Below are 15,604 nucleotides of genomic sequence, written 5' to 3' on the forward strand. Positions count from 1 at the left end.
TACTCAGCTCTACCTGACAGAAATATACTCCACTGGAGACATGAAGCCACTGTAAACATCTACAGAGTTACATACCTTCACTTTATAGATACATATTTAATAGAGGAAACAGACCCCCCCATATGTGTCAATAGTGGCTCTTCTGCATTTGGTTCAAGCCAAGCATCAGAAGACTGACAGTCAATAGACTAGAATAGTGATGTGCAAGCGATGAGCTGCAAAACCTGCAGAGGTAGAGATCAGAAAAACGTGTAAAATGTATTTTTGCTACAATGTAACATACAACTACTACAAAAATGTTAACCAACGAATATTGCAACTTCGTATAGACCTCTGCACAACTTTCTGGAAACATGTTAAGTACTAAAAAAAAGTTATATCTAGTGCTATAATATGGATGGATAGATGTATGGTCAAGTAAATAAACTGATGACACCACCATGGGAACTGTAGATAATTTTATAGTTATTGTGAGACATTGCTTTATAATCACTCTTCACTTCTTTAGTCCCGCTTTGAAATCGTCTTAATCTCTTCAAGTGCACAACCAAATTTTCAGGAATTTTAAAGTGTGTCATGAGTACAAAAACAACAAATTATTAGAACAACTATGATTAATTGTATGGTATGGACTAAGAACATATAAAACCAAGAAAAATAGCATTAAGGTAGATGAAGAGAAACAGGGACAGTGGAGGCTGTGGCAGGTATTAGGTGGGCATCACTGCAGATCAATTTTCTGCAATGACAACAGACATGCAAACAAAGTCCCAGGCTCATCAGGGAAGGCTCCCTAAACCTATGATGAGAGTGCGAACTATGTCTGAGAAATTACTTTCATTCATTTTAAAAATTCAATCAATAAATGTTTACTGGACACCTAGGATATGCCACATAACATGTCCTGGGAGTTAGAGATACAGATTCACTATTTCTGCCCTCACTGAGTTGCTATTCTAGTCGGGGAGAAGGACAACAATGAAGTAAACAGAGAAAACAATGACAAAATGCTGATGTGTTATGAAGGAAAACAACAAGGGGCTGAAACAGAGCATGGTATGTCTGGGAGGAGAGACTTTCTTTTACAGAGCAATCTGGGAAGGCCTCTCTGAGTACAATAAGACTTGCTAATTGTTATTTCCTCCACCAGCTCTAGGCAGCCAGCAACACAGCCTCTGTAGTTACCTGGAGCCTTCTCGGAAAGAAGCTCTGTGTGTTGTCCTGTATGAAGTAAGCTCTTTATAGCTTTCAAATGAATGAAGAATGACATGGAATCACCCCCTTAAGTATAGAATAACATAAAAAGCAGAGCTCAGAGTCTCTCAGAGATGAAAGAAGGGGAAGTCTATTACTTAAGAGAACCAGAAGTGGGCAGTGTCAAAGAGGAAAAGGAGGGGATTTCAAAGATTATCACAAAGTGGAACATGTTATAGGGAATACAGCAGGAATAAAAATCCGGCAGGTATTTACTTAGCACCTACTGTGTGCCAGGCACTGCTGGAGATCAGATATCAATGATGAAGCCTAAATTGTTTACCCAGCCCGCTGACAGGGGTCAGACCTGAGTGCCGTAGAGGGCAGCTGGACACCTGAAGCCCAGGGGAGTCACCTAGACAGCCTGGTCCTTGCCCAACTGACACAACCAACACTAATTTTCTTGCTAATAGGGGACAGAGATGAAGAGCAGGGTTTTTGGTTTTAAAAAAATGTACTGTTTTCCCTCCCACTACTTCATGCCCCATAGCCCAGATTAGGCCCTCGTGGCAGAGAAAAAAATTCCCATGCAATGCTCAATCTCTAGGCTCTTGATTTGTATTTTTCCTTAAACACCAACAAGTTTCATGCCCTCGTGGGGCTTACAGTCTAACAGGGGAGGCCAATGGCTTTTGAGACATCACACAAAACGATAAAAGCAAGTTTATTCTGACCTAATGTAAACATTGACTATCACAGGGAGCTGGGGTTCAGGTGATTTTTTTATTGCCTCCCTTGTCCTTGTGTATAATGTTCAAAATTGTTGTGATGAGCATGCATTATTTATATAATCAGGAAAAAAAGTTATGTGTAGTATTGTTTTCAAAGGGAAAACACAGATAAATGCTATAATTGTGGGGACGGTTATGAAAAAGAGGTTCATGGTGTTTGGAAAGGAATCACAGGATGGGACCTGCCCAGAGAAGACTGAGAAGGCTTCCTGGAGGAAAAACTTCACTGCAAACAAGGACCTGCAAACAGGAGAGGGTTAAATGCTAAAATTACGTATAATAGATGCAAACAAAGATATGCACAGCTATCAGCTTAAAGCAGAGGTTTTTAATCTAGGAGCCCATAGGTAGAATTCAGGGGCTCAGTAAACATGAATGGGAAAAAGCTACATATTTTTTTCCTTAACCTGTAATTGAAATTTAGAATTCCATTCCATTTTGAATGTAAACAATAAGCTACAGTAGAATCAGCAGTACCTGTGGTTTTGTCAATAATAGAGATCTGTTATCTTCAAATCACATTATAATTGTTGCATATATCTTGAAATACGTTTAACACTCATATTTTTTCAAAATTACAGTAGTTATTAGACCCACCATTAGCTCATGTTAATTAATGTTTTAATAAAGAAGCACATACATTACTATATCACAATTTATATGTTGATATCTGCATTTGGTTTCATTTGTAATCCCATGAATTTTATTTTATGCATTTAAAAATACTATCCCAAAAAGGGATCCAAAAAAAGGGGGTCTATAGGCTCTACCAGATAGCCAAAGAGGCCCATGGCACAAAAATTGTTAAGCATCTTTGCCTCAAACGGCAGGAATGGCCCCAAAATCTGATTACATATAGAAAGCAATCAGTGAGAGAGCTGATGAAGCAATGGGAAGGTTAGAATAGAAAGAAGTAACATCACTTTTTCACCTTACAAAACCAGAGTTGATTTGAGGACACAGGCCACCAAAGGCCACCCAGACATTAAGAGTATCCAGATAATTCCTCTTCTCAGCCTTCCCATTTGCCAACCAACCTGCTGGTTTTCATGTGGCTTCCCAAGCAGGTTTGCATATATAGAGATATCCAATCAGCAAATGTGAGTCTATGGTCAGCTTGTGAGGGATTCAGATTTCTTATTTCAAATTGAAGTTGAACGACACCAAATGCTGGTGAGGATGTGAAGCAATAGGAACTCTTTCATTGCTGGTGGGAATACAAAGTGGTACAGCTGCTTTGGAACAGTTTGGCAGTTTTTTATAAAGCTAAACATTTGCTTACCATTTGATCCAGCAATCTTGCTCCTTGGTATTTACTGAAATGAACTGAAAACTTATGTCCACACAAACACTTGCACATGAATGTTTGTAGCAGCTTTATTCCTAACTGCCCAAACTTGGAAGCAAACAAGATGTCTTTCAGTAGGTGAATGGATAAAAATTTTTTGGTACATTCAGATAATGGAATATTATCTGGTACTAAAAAGAAATGAGCTATCAAGCCATGAAAAGACATGAAGAAATCTTAAATGCATATTGCTAAGTGAAAGAGGCCAACCTAAAAAGGCTACATACTGCATGATTCCAAATATATGATGTTCTGGAAAAGGCAGAACTATGGATACGGTAAAAGGTTCAGTGGTTGCCAGAAGTTGTGAAAAGGGAGGGAGGGATAGAATAGGCAGAACACAGTTATTTGGGCAGTGAAACTATTCTGTATGATACTACAATGGTGGTTCCATGTCATTAAACAGTCAAAACCCATAGAATGTACACCAAGAATGAACCCTAACATGAACTATGGACTTGAGGTGATTATGATGGGTCAGTGCAGGTTCATAGACTGTGACAAATATACCACTCTGGTGTGGGATTTTGATAGTGGGGAAGGTTGCGTCTGTGTGGGGACAGGTTATGTGGGAATTCTCTGTACCCTTTGCTCAATTTTATTGTGAATCTAAAACTGCTCTAAAACATAGTCTTTGTTTTTTAATTCAAATTGAAATGCTAACATCAGTCATTATGAGTTGGGCTAATGCGACTCCATTGCTGAGAGATGGAGTCCCTTCTAGAGTGCCAGGAGGGTCAGCCCGTCTGCCTGGACTGAAGTGAATGGATCCCCATTGTTCTCCCTGCTTCAAATGCTCTTCATTTCCACTGAGGAATTGTGGCTGATTCATTAAGGCCCATGCATAATGGAACATCTTCCAGTCTCCTTCCTTGGCTTTGTGAAAGGGCTCCTTCTGAAGTACTCTCCTCGCAATTAGCAGAGGTTGGGTCCCTACTCTGGGGTGACACACGTCACCAGGTGCCACAGGTCATCACTTCTGTGTCTCTCTCACTGGACTGTGAGTTCCTCAAGGGCAGGGGCCATCTTTTCATCATGTGTCAGTCTCCCCAGCGTCTGGCACCTCAATGCTGTCTAGAGAAGCGACGATATGTGACCTGTGTTTTAAAGCCATTACACTAGCAGTGAAGGAAGGCTTGGGAGTGAGAAATGGGGGCCATGGAGACTCTTCCAAGGAGCCTGGCAATGCTCCCATTGAAAGACGGTGAGGTTCTGCAGGAAGTCAGAAGCAGAAAGAGTGGCAAGGAGGGAACGTAGGTAGAATCATTAAACCTTAGTGGTAATTAGATGGTGGGGAAGAGGGGAAGGAGGACTGGAAATCCTCAAACTCCTGGAGCCCCTTAAGTGGCCTTTTGGCATCAGTCCTTGCTCTCCTAAGATCTACAGTTGACCCTTGAACAACATGGATTTGAACTGCATGGGTCCACTTATACGCAGATGTTTTCCAATAGATACACACAGTATTCTAATTGTATTTTCTCTTTCTTATGATTTTCTTAATAACATTTTCTTTTCTCTAGCTTACTTTTTTGTAATAATATTGTATGTAATGCTTATGAAATACAAAACATGTGTTAATCGACTGTTTATGTTATTGGTAAGGCTTCCGGTCAATAGCAGGCTATCATGATTGTAATTAAGTTTTTGGGGAGTCAAAAGTTATATGCAGATTTTTTTACCATGCAGGGGGTCGGTGCCCCTAACCCTCATGTTGTTCAAGGGACAACTATACATAGACTGTTCTCAACACAATGGCCAGTGAACTGATTACAAAGTTAGAGTCATTTTCCTCTTTCACTCAAAACCTTCCAATGACTTCTCATTTCTTCCCCTGGTAAAGGAAGTTCTTACAATGACTTGTACGGCCCTATTTGCTTTGGCCCCATCCCTCTCTGAACTCAGCTGCCAGGACTGTCTCCTTTGCCTTCTCTCCTCCAGCTGCACATGGCACGCTCCTGTTCCAGGGTCTTTGCACTTGCCATTCCCTCGGCCTAGACTCTCTTCCCCTAGCTGGTACCCTCACTTCCTTCGGGTTTGTACTCAGTTGTCACCTCTTCACTGACCACCCTATTTCAAAGTACAAAAAACCTCCATCAATTCCCCTGCTTCTTCCCCTCTTTACACAGCTCTTTTCCCTCTTGGTGTCTTTTTCCTTATTTTATATTTTGTTGTTCTTTTTTTCCTCTTTCTGTCTAATATATTTTTTTATATTTTTTATATAACATATTTTTTATATATATATTTTAGGTATTTTTCTGTCTGCTGTCCTAAGAACTATAAACTCCATAAGAGCAGGCATTTTTTGTCTATTTTGTTCACTGTTCTATCCCAGGGCCTCGAAGAGCTCTTATCCAGCACATAAATCAACAAATGTTCAATGAACAGTGATTAATGGACTGACTGGTTTTTCATGACTTCTTTCCTGAACAAGGAACAAGTTCCTTGGACATAAAGATCCCCTAATGTCCAGTGCAGCACCTAACAGGTGTTGGACATATGGCAGATAACCAAGTAGACCCTGGAGAGTGGGCTGTCTTTCTAGCACCCAGGACCTGACACCTTCTCCTCCCCAGGGCTCCTTTTATCTCCTATTGGCTGACCTGCTTACAGCCTAACAGGAGGGATGGATGACAAGCTGGCGTCCTGTAAAGAATGAGCACATAAAACAGTTCAGCAAGCACACCACTTCCAGGTAGCTATGCAGGCAGCACTGAAGAGTAAAGTCACGATGGGGCCAAGATCATGTTAGATTCCCCACTTTGTGAAACGAGGCAGGTAAAGTCTACCTTGCAAAGTTGTTGTAAGAATCAGGCATGATGAATGTGACACATCCGTGGTGACGCTTGTGCATAGTATGTCAATAAACGAAGACTACTGGATGATGAAGAAGGTCAATACTTCCCCCACCCCATTCCAGTGCAGTGACTATGTTGATGGTAATGAATATGTGACTCATTTTAAAGCCCGAGATCGCTTGGCTGCCTTACCTGCCACAGGTTGTAAGGACATAGTTATTTCTTAGGGCTGAGAGACCTTGCCAAGACCCACTCAGGCATTTCCTGCAGCTCATTTCCTTCCTCATCCAGCGGCATCGATGACTTTAGACATTAAACATTAGAAGAATGCATCTGTGTCATACTTTAAAACTGATTAGGAGCGGGTCCAAAAATAATGTCAAAAGAATTCCCCAGCTTCCAGATAATAGCCAGTGCTGTGAACTGTTGTAATACCACAGTTAAAACACAGTGCTGCCATCTTTTCTGGAAGAGTGAATTCTCCCTTCTAGATACGAAGACAAAATTGCCTCTACCACCAATGAACTGAAAAAGTGAGCAAATCATTGATCAACCCCATGAAAGCCCATATTCTGACACTGCTTGACTTTTCCTTTGAAAGTTTTACTTTTCTTGTGCATTTCCAATTTTTCCCTCCAATTATTACTTCTGTTTGGCTCCTCTCTATTATTCCACTTTCCTGTTTGCCTCCTTTTTCTCCTCTCTTCCTCTCCCCTCCCTTCCCCTCCCCTCCCTGCCTCCCCTCCCCTCATCCCCTCCCCTCCCCTCTTTTCTCCTCTCTCCTTTTTTTTTTCTTTCCTTTTTTGCTTCTCTCTCTTCTTTGCCTGGTATACTTAGCCCCTGGTGAGTTTGTTGAGTTGTTTTATTTCATCACCTGCCTGACCTGTAATCATCCCAAGTGGAAACGTTCCTAAGTTCCTTTCCCCTCCTGCGTAATAGCTTGTCTGGCCTTTAAGATACAGTTGATGCCAGTTTGGCTCAGGAAGTTCCTAACTTCCCTTTTCCGCCAAGTCCACTGAGTTTGAAGAAAACTTGTCTCCTATGTTAGTGACAAAGGGCTTAGAGAGGCTCTGAGACTAGGATGTTCAGTGCATCCTTACTTCCTTACAGACTGAAAGAGTTACCACGCAAACAGCACTTTGTAAATACTAAGGAGAGGCTGAAAGACCCAGGGAAAGGAAGTGTTTTGAGTGTTGCTGTCTCCTGGAGCACAGTGGTGAGGCCAGGCGAGCTCAGAAGCCTTGACTGGTGTGTATAACCCACTGGCCCCAGGCCACAGGTATAATAGGGTGTTCCTGCCACTCCTTCTCCTGTTGTGTCCCCTCATCCCCAACCAACCTGAGTGTCCAACTCACCTGGCCTCTTCTCCAAACCCCCCTGGGTTCTAGAGGGTTATGAATACCGCACACCCAACAGAACTGGACCTTGGCCCACTGCTTCTCAAATGCCAACCAGCCAAGGGAACACCTGCATTTCATTCTCTTCAGGGGAAGTGTGAATTTTTCCCTTGGGGCAATAATAACCTGTGCTTGTGCTATAACCCTTCTCCCTGCTTTCTTTTTCAACATCTTCTAGCCTAAGTCCAAAAGGCATCAAAGTGAGCCCCAACATCTGCTCTGCAAGGCCCAGAAACACCCTTCAGTCCATGAGGGAGGGTCCGTGGCGGACGACTTGCCTCTGTGGCTTTATTTCCCTTTGTCTCTGTTTGGTTGGCATAAACACTTCTGAAAAATGGGCTGCAGCTGATGCCTTTTAGTTTGGTTGCCTTTAACGAGGGGCTTCTAAAATGATTCTTACTATGCAGAACACATGTTCTAAGTATACAGTTACTTGATGGATTGAAACAGTGCTGAGGGAGGCAGAACACATGTTTTAAAATATTCCTAAAATACATAATTACCCCGTGGACCAATCGGGTATGTAATATATATTTTAATATACCATTTAATTGCTGTTTACCTAGGAGACAGGAACCTTTCTGGTCTCTTGGGTTAAACTACAGATTTTTAGAAACCGTCTAAAGACATATTTATTTGATTCATTCTGGCCTCTGGACTGAAGAATCCTGTTCCAAAGAAGTACATGCAAAACAAGAGAATTAAATGCTCTGAGGTGGTGGCTACTAGTGAAAAGACAAAGGCTTTATCTCTCACGACTCAGGCATGATCATCCAAAAGCATAGGGTGGACCCAAGAGCCCTAAAAATAAGTCACACCAGTAATTCTGCATCACTGAAACTCACCCCTCCCCACACATGAATATTTTTCCATCATGACACTTTCTGACAGAAATGTTTCAATTGCCTCATAGTGGCTTCTTTAAAAGGGAACATTAAGAGGCCGTCCGAGTGGCACATTGGTTAAGAGTTGGCTTAGGACGCCAGGTCTGAGCAACAGGGCCCTGGTTCAGATCCCACATGAGAGCCAGTGACGCTGCGCCCTCTACAGTTAAGATGGTGAACATCAGCTCAACCTGGAGCTGGGCTGCCATAAGTCACTGGCTATGGCGTAGGCTGCAGTGGGGCTGGCCGGCAGCTGGCATGCACTGCCATGAGCCGCCGTGAGCGGCCGTCCAATGGCTGGCGAACGACTGCCTCACCTGGGAAGAGCGCAATGATCACAATACCAACATGGGCCAGTGAAGCCACGTCCTCCACAACTAGACTGAAGAACAAAAGGACTTGTCTGTTCCCTTCCCCCAATTCCCCAATAAAAATCTTAAAAATGAATGAATAAATAAATAAATACATAATAAAAGGGAACATTAAGGAGATAGGGCTGGAGAGCTCATCTCTTGGACCCAGGTCCAAGGGAGAGCTCATTATTTCCTTGCCCCCAAAACCTGCTTCTCCTCCCCTGTTCCCCATCTCAAGAAATGGCAGCAATATTCATCCAGTACTCGTGTCAGTAACCAAAGTGTCATCCTTTACTCTTTTCTCTCTCCCTCTCTCCCATATACTCATCCAATCAGAAAGTATTTAGCATGTTACATAGCTTCTTGGTACTTCAGTTTCCTCGTCTGAAAAATAAGGATTATAATATTTACAGACCTCTTAAAGTTGTCACTGTAAGCTTTAATATCAAGTGCCTAGAACGGTGCCTGGCATATAGTAAGTACGATGTAAGTGTGTTCTTCTTTTTCCTTCTGCCCTCCAGATTTAATATCTCTAGAATCTGTCTGCTTCTCTCCATCACCACAGCAAATGCCCTAATTCAAGCTGCCACTCTCTCTCAGCTTTTTCCCTATCTGGTTTCTGAACATTCCTTCTTTGTGACCCCACTCCAATCCATTCTTGGCAAGGAAGCCAGAGCTGTCCCCCCACATTCAAATCTGAGCCTGTTACTCCTGTACTCCAAGCCTTTCATGGCTCCTCCATCACTCTTAGGATAAAGGCCAACTTTCAGAAATGGCTTTGAAGGCCCTTCATGATCTGGCCCAGGCTCCCAGTATCACCCTGTCTGAGTTCTAGAAAGTTGTGTCTCCCGGAAGTCTGACTTCAGCACGAGTGGCACAGAACTGTTTACTGACCCCCTTTGCTGTCTTTGCTTTACCTGCCCTCAGGTTGGTGAAGCATAAGGCAACTAGGTTAAGGAATGAAGGCTGCAAGCTGCCAGAGCAGGGAGGCCAGCTTTAAGGAGGGTATGACCACAAGCTGCACCAAGGGAGAGCTGAGGCAAACATGGACTTTTATCTTGGCACCTCAGAGTGATTCATCCTGCCCCAGGCAGAGCCTTTAGCTTCCGAAGATCCAGGATCAAACCCACCAGCCTTGAATTCTCTGAAGGGAACGTCCCCTACCCTGCTAGGATCAACCAGCATCTATGTCTGTGTTAATCAGCGGGGTCCACTCACCCTCACATTGGAATCCGGTTCTCCATGCAGTAGATTGGAGACTATGGGTTCAGGGCCCAAAATATCAGCCACTGTCACCTACACGTGCATGAGAGATGGTTTCAGTGGTAGGGAGGTAGGCAAGGGGGAAAGAGAGGGAGTGAGTCCCTTAGAAGGTGAGCACCTGGGGAATGGCAACAGACAGGAGGGGGGATGCAGCCCCTCTGTGGCCTCTGTTTCTATGGTGATGGCTCAGAAGGGGAGCAGAAGTCCACGGGTACCAGGCCTATATTGCCTGCTCCAGGCCAACGGGGAGACCCAGGAGGAAAGGTTGAAGCTGGCCCTGATGATTACAGATTTTCTATTTGCTATAGCATCAGAGGGGAGCAATGGCCACTCAGAGCCCCAGGGAAAAGCAAAAAAACAAAAACAAAAACAAAGCCCTGCCATTTGTGACTGTAGATTTTCAGGCAGAAGGTCCCTGGCAATGCCAACTTACCTGAGCAGGGGCAACAGATGGTTGGCCAAACCCACTAGGGTTTAGGAGAAAAGAGAGAAGGTTAGCCCAGGGGTTGGAACCAAGGCAGGTGCAACTGCTGGAATGGAACTGAGGGCTCCTTCTTAGCACAAACCAAGTGGGGCAGCTGGAGCCACATCCTCTGTGAGAAAGCCAGCAGTCCAGTAACCAGGGAGACCACTTCAGTTTCCAGAGGAGTGTAAGAGCTGATGATGCAAAAGTTAACCTCATCTGGTGCAACTGCTGACAAGGTCCCCACTGGAAGAGCTGCATGACCAGACTTACAAGGATGTTAGCAAAGATTGAGGTCTAGGTAGTGGCGATCTGGGTTCAAATCCTGGCTCAGCTACTCACCAACTGTGTGACCTTGGGCAAGTGAATTAACCTCCCTGTGGCTATTTGTCATCTTTAAGAGGGGAAAACAACAGTACCGACCAAATAAGGTACTTGTGACAAAGAAATGAGATAAAAAACGTGTAAAGTGCTCAGCATCTTGCCTGGCATATCATGAGCACTAAATTTATTATTATTATTATTACTATTGTTATTATTGTCAAGCAGGAATGTCTATGATATATTATTACATGAAGAAATAAAACATATGCATGGCTCAATCCCATTTATGTCAAAAGGAAGCACTATATTTCTGTGTGTGTGTGTGTGTGTGTGTGTGTATTTCTGTGTGTGTATTTCTGTGTGTGTGTGTGTGTGTGTGTGTGTGTGTGTGTTTACAAACACATAAAGAAAAGTCAGGAAGGATCACACTGTGTACAGCTGCCCAGTGCGGACTTCTTGCCGGCTCTACCTAAGTTTGCCTGTCACCATAGCCTCCAGATGCCAAGCTCTACCTTCACTGCCCTTTCAGCTGGCTGTGTCTCCCTGAGTCTGTCTGCTCCAGGAGGAAAATTTGCTTCTAGGTCCTGACGCTTCATTGTCTATTCTGTCCTGCAGCAATTCTAGGCCGTGCCTGGCTATGTCCTGAGATATGTAGGGAAAGGGGTGCCATGCTCCGGGCAGGAAACACACCATGTAAGTGCCATGTCTCCCCCGACACCTTGCCCTAGCTAACCCCAAAGCTGACTGAGTTTGTACTTGCAGTGTCAAACCAGCAAATGACTACATTGGGCTTTGGTAATAGAGATACATTTCATTGTTTGATGGCTTACACTTAGATTGATTTTCTTTGCACAAATTCACAGTTGATAATATATCATCAGATACTGATGTTGGCCTAAGGATGTGGAATACAAATTTCAAATTTGGAATGTGCACAGACCTCACTTTAGGTAAAGAATCACCTGGGCTCATGGTGAGAAATGCGTTTGATTAACTTTGAGCTTTGGAAGGAAACTCACCCAGTGTCCTGGATTAGGCAGCTATTATTTATTTATTCAAAACGTTAAGACAAAGTCATTAAAGCCCCAATTCCTGGTAATTGTCTCAGAGATTGCATTCCCTGGGCCAGCAATTAGTTTTATACAAAGCAAGAAGATATTTGGGTTAATAACCTTGGATTTTATGACTCAATCAATATTTGGGTTGTTGGAGGCTGCTTTGCTACCATAAATTTTGGGCACAGTGCTGTGGGGTATATAGATGTTTAGGTAGTCATTGAAGCATTAATTAATAAAATCATTTCTTCTGTTCTTTCATTTAGAAGACACTGTTGGCAGTGTACTCATACTGGTATGAGGTGTTTGTTTTAGCTGCTCTCATAGATTAGGAAACTAAATTGCTGTTGTGCTGTATGGTTTTTATTTTACCCTTCATCTCCTTCAGATAGATCTTGAATAACCTAGTCACTTGCTTCAGATGGTTTTGACTTGACTTGAACTTTACAACCATGCTTCTCTGTTTTAAGATTTGCAGGTGTGTGTGTGTGTGTGTGTGTGTGTGTGTGTGTGTGTGTTAATATCACAGATGTGCTATTTAAAAAAGAAAAACCTACATAATCAGTGTCCAAAGCTACAGCTAGTAAACCAAAACAGTCAAGTAAAGTGAAGTCTCTTTTTACTGTTTTGTCTAAATTAAGGTTTCCTAACTTGTGTTCCTCAGAATACATATTCCTGGGATGCTAAAATGATTCTATTTTGTTTCTATTTGGAAAGTCAAGTGAGAAAAAAAAAAGTGGTACAACCTAGTTATCAGCTAATCTTCACTAGCTAGGAAACATCTTGGGGATGAAGAATTGAACATACTCCATTCTGTATTTTTCAGGCTGAATTATCAAGAGGGTTTTAACTCTTCAACAGTGTCCTAAAAAAACAAACAAGCAAAACTATTGTATGTTTTTCTAATGTGTGATTGCTTCATACTGGCACTTGGTTGTAAAACTGAATCAATATAATAATCAGAGTGTTCCAAGGGTCTTTTCCTAAAAAAGGGATTCTGATTTTTTTAGATAGTCAGAGACATTGAATGTGAACTGAGTATTAAATTATATTAAGAAAATATTTTAATCTTGTTAGGCGTGATAATGGCACTTTATGTAAGAAAATCTCTCCCCTCTTTTTTAGAGATACACACTTTAGTATTTAAGAGTAGAATAGCTTGCTGTCTGGAATTTCATTTAAAATACTTCTGCAAAAAAGGAAATGGAAAAAAAAAGTGTGTGTGTTGGGGGTGGCATAGAGGAACCAAGTAGAACAGAACAGTGATGGCTGTTGAAGCTGAGTGATGAGTATATAAATGTTCTTTTAATTTCCACTTTTATTTACAGCGAATAATTTTTATACTGCAAAGTAAAAAAACCCAAAATTTCTGTGGTCAAATAAGTTTGAGAAATCCTACCTGTAATAACATTAAATTAAGCATGTTTCTTTAGCAAAGGCCTGCTCAGGACCTTTATTTGTTAGTGTGTATGTAAATCTTTTAAATTTTTTCCTTGCAGAACATCTCAAAAGACTGGTGTTTTACCAAATATGCTAACATACTTTAAGAAATACTGGCCTAAATTCTACCTAACAACCAGTGGAGATTGAATTGTCTGCACTGCACTATTGGGCTTCATGATCAAAGTGAGTGGTTTATGCTTTTCTTCCTATCACTCCATCCATCTCAGCCATAGGCAGCCAAGCACCAAGGGTTGAGCTATAAGAAAGGCAGATGGGCTGAGGATTAGGCCTTGGTTCAGCTACTAACTAGCTCTACAATCCTGGGCAAGTCATTTAACCTCTTTGTCCCTCAATTCCTTCATCTGTAAAGTGGGGATAATCATAGTCCCTGCATCAAAGGATTGTCATCTATTGGGTTGTTGGAAAAGCCATGACATATTTTTTTTCTATGTTTTTGTTGCAAAAACGCATCATGACTTTTCCGACAACCCAATAGAATAAATGAGATTAATGCCTGTAAAGCATTTCATACATTGCCTGGAACATGGTCAGTCCTCAATAAATCTGACTTATTATCGTTATAATTCATTCTTTAAAGGCCAGCTTAGATTGTATCCTCTTTGTGAAGCCTTCTGGGCTTCCTTCAATCAGAATTAATTCCCTTTTCTTCTGCATCCTAACAGTTTTATATCTCTAATGTGTGATTAATTATAAATGCCTCGAGGATAGGGACCATGGCCTATTCATTTCCATATTACACCAGCATTCTAACACAGGCCACCAAACCCAAAAGAATGACAAAGGAATTTATCCCAGCACATTCAGCCACACAACAACATCATTTACATATTGTTTAGCTACATTTAGCTGCAAGAGAGGCTGGGAAGTGTAGTCTTTATTCCATGCCTCTTCTTAGTTAAGGCAATGCTCTTATCTATTTATGTCTCTTTCTAGTATGTATGTATGTATGTATGTATGTATGTACGCATGTATGTATCTGCCTATCTATCTGTGTACCTGAGATGAAGTTGAAGGGTCAAAGCTAGCTCTGCCAAGAGCCCATTGCCTGTTCTCTGGTGAGTGGAAAAGACTCTCCCTGCCTTTAATATCACGATTTCAGGATAAGAAAATATTTTTCTGATGTTATAAATATTTGGGCCTTTGTCACCCTAGAAAACATCTTTGTATTGACACCCTTAAATACAATTTAGAAAAAAGCCTTCAAATCAAGGAAAAAATAACATTAGTGCCTCTGTAGCAGTGACATCCCCACTGAGGCACAGCAAGCACACACACTGAGCATTTTGACAGGAAAACATGCAGATACTTACTTTGGCAACAGCCAGATTTCACAGTTATTACTTCCCAGGTCTAAGCTATATAACATACATCTTCCAAAAGAACATGCAGACAGCAAGAAGAAAGTAGGAGACCCCGGATTTAATCAAATTATACCTGCTCTTTAACACGAGCAATGCTCTCAGTCCATTCATAAGCATCTTTTTGTTTGATTTTCTTTATGTGGTATGTGAGTGAGAAATCAGGACATGCAAATAATGGGGGCCTGATCTGAATAAGCTTTGGGCAGACAAAGCTTTCCTGAACATCTTTTCTTTTCTAGTTGAGGTGGAAAGGAGTCGATACGATGAAGAACACAAAACTCTTAAATTCCCATAGACATAGCTAACTAATTCATGGGGAATAACAATAAATTCACAGATAATCTAAAACCATCATATTGACTGCAGATTTCACTTTCTCCTTTGATGAAATTTCACCCAATTGGCCAACAAGTATAAATGATGATTACCAATCTATTTTTTCTTTGTCCCCTCTACCTTTATCATTTAGGGCATTTCTTCTTATTGAGCTTAATAAAAAATATTAATTGAGCATTTGCTGTGCAATGTAAGAAAGACAAACTATATGAAAGCACTGCTCTCACTGAATTTAGTTTACAATATAGTTGGTTTTATTTTTATTTTTTGTTCATTTTTAACCCAAATGGTGGTATACCAGATAATTACTATGTACCTTGGTTTTTTTCCTTATATATCGTGGGAAGAGTTCCATATTAGGAAACTTTTGGAATATTCCTACAATAAGGATATGGAATAGTGCACAAACAGGAATATAGACTTCAAAAGAATTGAACTACCTCCTTCTTTTTAACAGCTACATAATATTCCATTATATGAAAGTACCATAATTTACTTCACTAGTTCCTAAATGATACACATTAAATCTTTTGCTATTACAAATAATATTGTAATAAATATCTGTACATTCTCTAT

This window comes from Hipposideros armiger, unplaced genomic scaffold, assembly GCF_001890085.2.
Source record: "Hipposideros armiger isolate ML-2016 unplaced genomic scaffold, ASM189008v1 scaffold_2, whole genome shotgun sequence".
In the NCBI taxonomy this organism is placed as follows: domain Eukaryota; kingdom Metazoa; phylum Chordata; class Mammalia; order Chiroptera; family Hipposideridae; genus Hipposideros; species Hipposideros armiger.